The sequence below is a fragment of the Neltuma alba genome, unplaced genomic scaffold (genome assembly GCF_004799145.2).
Source record: "Neltuma alba isolate B1F8T4 unplaced genomic scaffold, ASM479914v2 tig00010740_pilon, whole genome shotgun sequence".
Classification (NCBI taxonomy): Eukaryota; Viridiplantae; Streptophyta; class Magnoliopsida; order Fabales; family Fabaceae; genus Neltuma; species Neltuma alba.
In genome coordinates this window covers 471,211-475,805 of record NW_021635567.1, presented here as the reverse complement: position 1 = coordinate 475,805, position 4,595 = coordinate 471,211, and the positions used below count along the sequence as shown (strand labels likewise).

The following is a 4,595-nucleotide window of genomic DNA, read 5'->3' as shown; positions in this document are numbered from 1 at the left end:
CATCTTTGTCTTGGGTCTACACCAGACGTTTGAAGGAAACTACTCCTACTATTGCGCCACATTCTGCTCCACCATTATTTGCTTCGTCATCTGATCCTGCAGCAAGCATCATACACCCTGAGCCTGACCCTGCCCCAGGTCTAGATGCCGATCCCTCAATTGACTCTGAGACACCTCCTGTTCCAGCTCCAGATCCCTCTCTTGATTTGCCCATTGCCCTTCGTAAAGGTAAACGTACTTGTGCCCATCCTATTTCTTCTTTTGTTTCATATAACCACCTCCCTTCTGTTTCTCGTGCCTTTGTTGTCTCTTTAGATACTATTTCAGTACCTAAGTCCCTTCATGAAGCCTTGTCCCACCCGGGTTGGCGTACTGCTATGGAAGAAGAGATGGCGGCCCTTCATTGTGCTGGCACATGGACCTTAGTAGATTTACCAGCAGGAAAGAAAGCTATTGGGTGTAAGTAGGTGTTGACCCCTAAAGTTAAGGCGGATGGTACACTTGAACGCCTCAAGGCTCGCCTTGTCGCAAAAGGCTATGCTCAAAAGTATGGTATTGACTACTCTAAGACTTTTTCTCCCGTGGCCAAGCTCTCTTCTGTTCGTCTGTTTATCTCTATGGCCGCTATCTATAGTTGGGATCTCCATCAATTAGATATCAAAAATGCATTCTTGAACGGTGATCTCCTTGAAGAAGTGTATATGGAGCAACCACCAGGTTTTGTTGCTCAGGGGGAGCGTGGGAAGGTGTGTCGCCTTAAGAAATCACTCTATGGCTTAAAACAAAGTCCTCGGGCATGGTTTGACAGATTTAGTACTGTTGTGAAAAACTTTGGCTTGCACCAGAGTAAGTGTGATCATTCTGTGTTCTATCAGCAAACAAGTGCTGGCATGATTCTACTAGTTGTGTATGTCGATGACATTGTGATTACAGGAAACAATGCCTCGGGGATCTCATCTCTCAAGTCGTTCCTTAACTCACATTTCCAAACGAAGGATCTGGGTTCATTGAAGTATTTTCTGGGAATTGAAGTCATGAGGAGCAAGAAAGGCATCTTATTGACTCAGAGAAAGTATGTTCTTGATCTGCTGAAAGAAACTGGGAAACTAGGGGTTGCCCCGACCAGCTTCCCTATGGTCTATAATCCTCTGCTTGATGCTGATGGTAGCATACCATGTGAAAATCCTGATGAGGCTGCTAAGAGCAAGCCATTTGAAAATCCAGAGAGGTATAGGAGACTGATTGGGAAGTTGAATTACCTTACAGTGACCCGTCCTGATATCACCTATCCAGTAAGTGTCCTTAGCCAATTTATGGTTGCGCCAACTGTCCGACAATGGGAAGCCTTAGAGCATGTGTTACACTACTTGAAGGGATCCCCGGGTCGTGGGATATTGTACAAGAATCATGGTCACACAGACATTGAGTGCTTTTGTGATGCTGATCATGGTGGGTCGAAAGCCACAAGACGATCGACTACAGGATACTGTGTTTTTGTAGGAGGCAACTTGGTGTCCTGGAAAAGCAAGAAACAGAATGTGGTGTCACGATCGAGTGCAGAAGCGAATACAGAGCCATGGCGCAATCTGTATGTGAGATAGTTTGGATATACCAGCTACTAAAAGAGGTTGGTCTTAAAACCTCGTTACCAGCAAAGCTGTGGTGTGATAATAAAGCAGCCCTACACATAGCTTCGAATTCGGTCTTTCATGAACGAACGAAACATATTGAGATTGACTGTCATTTCATCTGAGACAAGCTCAAGGAAAACTTCATCTCTACAGGACATGTCAGATCCAGCGACCAGTTGGGTGATCTTCTCACCAAAGCTCTCAATGGGGTTCGAGTTGAATATCTTTGTAACAAGTTGGGCATGATTGACATCTATGCTCCAACTTGAGGGGGAGTGTAGAGATATTATAGGAGATATTATAAGATATGTAAATATCCTGTAATTAGTATATAGGATATGATGTGATATGATTTCATATTAATGAGCCATTAATACCTAGGCTCCTCTAGTGTATATAAATACCCAATCGAAGTATCAATAAAATACACAATTTTCATTCTCTAAATTACAGTCTATAATATAAAAACTAAATGATTAATTTGCAGATATTAAGAAAATTAGTTATTAAGTTAGATATTTATAACAAATGTATCTTGATTTTAATTTCCTAAACAATCACAATTGACCAATACTCCTCTGGTCCTATGACTACTTTTAGTTGAGGAAACTTCCAAGAACGTAAAAGCACAGGGATACGTCAAATCCTGACCAAAAGCCCCTTATCCGCAAACCACAAGCACAAAACTGAATATCAAAGCAGCAGAAATTCACAAATTAATGAGAGCTAATAGAGCAAGATTTTGGCTACCAAGTAACTTACTGGTCCTTCCTTTACCAAGCTGAGCGAGTTGAGCAAAAGAGAATGTACGGGATGATCGATCCTTGAGTGTTTTTTCTTTTTTACCTCTTACTATGGAAGATAGTGAAGTCATTTCGCAAAAATCATTAATTCCAGAGAAGCTCTTAGAGACTTCAGACTTCAGTGTACTTCAGTTATTTCAGGGTCCTAAATTAGAATTTGAATATTAATATGAATTTATATATTTTTTCTAATATACTACCTTCAGTTAAGAGCTAGTTTAACAGTCAATTTAGTTCTAAATATAAGACTTCAATCCGTTTTGTCTCTTATATTTATCTATTTTTTAAAATTAGTTCTCGTAGTAGTTGTACATGTTAAATATTTCATCAAATGGTAGTTATAGCTAATACGCATAATTAGCAATGGTATTTTAGAAAAAACAACACCTATTTATCATAAATAACTAATTTTATTAATCTACTTAAATTAGCTAGTCAAATAACTCTTATATTAAGAACGAGAGGTAATGTGTGTGTATACAAAGATGCCACGTAAGACTTAAGCTATGTTATACATGAGTAGGATAGGAGGATCTTGTATATTCTAAGAAAGGCGAGACATTTTGAGAAGATTCCCTAAGCCCCACGTGCAAGCCGCATCCTTTTACCTGACAAGCACATTACAGTTACTGAACATGTGTTCCTTTCCTCTCATATTGAATCGGTGACGGTGAGGTGTCGTGCGGCTAGAGCAATCAGCATTCTCTTCTCTTGCTATTACTATCCCAAGAACCCAAAGACTTGTTGCAAGCTTATATAACCCTTCGATAATTTCCTCTTCTCTCAAACAGACACAATCTCACTATCTTCACTTCATCATCTGGCTATTTGATTTCTTCATAGCTATGGCATCAGAAAAGTTAGAAGCAACTAATCCTGTTTCGATAGAGCTCTTCATGAAACACGACGAAGAGATATCACAAGAATGCCGCAATATCATCGCCACCTTGCCCATAGAATCGAATTGGTTCTCAATCCAACTCTACCAATACCAAAGTTTCTGGTACCATAAGAGGCTGATTCAAGCAATCCTCAATTGCTAGAACCACTTCGAAGCTCATGACACTGACATTTTCATCGTCACCCCACTAAAACGTGGCACCACCTAGCTCAAAGCCCTCACTTTCAACGTCCTCAACCGCAAGAAATATAATTTGAACCCAAATCTAGACCCAACCCAAACCGTGGCACCCCACCCCCTCCTCACTGCCAACCCTCATATTTTGGTCCCAAAATTAGAGTTTGACCTCTACTTTAAACCAACAACCCTGATCTCAGCTTATTCCCATCACCAAGGCTCCTTTCTAGCCATCTGCCGTTCGCTTCATTGCCAGAGTCAGTAAAACAATCAAAATGCAAGATGGTGGTCTTGTGTCGAAACCCCAAGGATGTGTACGTCTCGTTATGGCACTTCACGAATAGGTTAAGACCAAACATTCAAGAGTTCAACACAATTGAGTACTTGTTTGAGAAGTTTTGTCAAGGAGTAAATTTCTTTGGGCCGTTTTGGGATCATGTGTTGGGGTACTACAAGGAGAGTTTAGAGAGGCCAGAAAAGATTATGTTTTTAAAGTATGAGGAGCTTAAGAGTGAGCCGGTAAGGGTTTTGAAGGACTTGGGAAATTTCTTAGGGTATGGTTTCTCTAAGAAGAAGAAAATGGTCATGTTATGGACGATATATTGAAGCTATGTAGTTTTGAGAATCTAAAAAATTTGGAGGTGAATAAAAGTGGAAAATTGCTTGCTGCGGTAGAAAATAAGACTTATCTTAGACGTGGAGAAGTTGAAGATTGGAAAATTTTTTTGACAATTGACATGATCAAACAGATTGATGCTATTATCGAAGAGAAGTTTGGAAAACATGGCTTGAAGTTTTAGGCCTATGTGGTCCTTCAACACAACCAGTCTACCCCAAAATGACAAGGTTCAAGAATTATTTTTATCTTTTGTTATTACTTTAAATGAACATTTGTTTATGTTTAAATTAGATTAGTAAATAGTTTGTTGTCAGTAGACTAGTAATTAATACATGTACAAGCAAAGTACTGCTATATCTGGTATTTCATATAACAGCTAGACAATTGATTTGATGATAAGATTGAGGAAATCAGTTAAATTGTTAATTATAATAAATGTGTATTGGCTTACCTAAACTACCATT

At 39.4% G+C, this 4,595-nt stretch overlaps 1 pseudogene; it reads left to right on the top strand.

Annotated features, from left to right (window-relative positions):
* Positions 1-3,279: 3,279 nt before the first annotated feature.
* On the top strand, positions 3,280-4,320 carry LOC114758634 (cytosolic sulfotransferase 4-like; annotated as a pseudogene).
* Positions 4,321-4,595: the final 275 nt, after the last annotated feature.